The sequence below is a fragment of the Primulina huaijiensis genome, chromosome 10 (assembly GCF_012295235.1).
Source record: "Primulina huaijiensis isolate GDHJ02 chromosome 10, ASM1229523v2, whole genome shotgun sequence".
Classification (NCBI taxonomy): Eukaryota; Viridiplantae; Streptophyta; class Magnoliopsida; order Lamiales; family Gesneriaceae; genus Primulina; species Primulina huaijiensis.
This window is the reverse complement of record NC_133315.1, coordinates 8262370-8263229: the sequence shown is the minus strand read 5'-3', so window position 1 is coordinate 8263229 and position 860 is coordinate 8262370.

Here is an 860-nt window from a genome sequence, read left to right as displayed (position 1 = left end):
AAATAAAATAATTTCTAAACTTTTTATGATAATATAGTTAAAAGATATGGTTTGTATGGTTGTTAACATGTATAATTGAAAGAATTCTTTTCGTAAAAATATAATATATACTCACACATCTATTGTGAGTAAGTGGTGAGAAATGAGAAAACAATTAATAAACTTTTATTGATTATTAAAAAATAGTTAATTACAAGAATATAACTCTCATATAAAAAAAATATTAATTATTAAAAAAATAGAAGATAAATAACGGACTTCAAAGTTCTTTGTTCATTGTTATTGTTTTTTTTCTAGATTTGATTGATGTACTATAAATGTGTTCTAAAAAAAACCATCAATCAATATGTTCTAAAAAAAAAGATTTGTTTGTGTTGGATAAGTTTCAAAGGTAGTCGAATGTATCCGTTATATAAATGTTTATATATATATAGACATTTATGGTAGAATTTTGGATAAAAAAAATTATGTCATTGTAAAACTTTGCAGTCACGTTAATAAAAAAACGCAAAAAAAAAAAAGAGGGATTTTATTCTTTGTAAATTTTCCTATTTTGTTTTCCATATTAGTTTATTTAATTGTCTGCTTTAATAATTAGCCTTTTTCAATGAGAGTTAATATTCATTCCAACTCCATGAGTGTAAATCAGCTATCCATTAAATATTTTGACCTGAAAAATATGGAGTTGAGGCTTTTATAAAAAACATTCTCGATATCATACATGTTATGGTGGGTGGTGTGAATTATATTTTTGACTATATTATCATAAAAAAATTTAGAAATTAAAAAAATATATATATATTGTTACTTTATATATTATGTGAAAATAAAAATAAAAGCACAACTAATTATATATTATT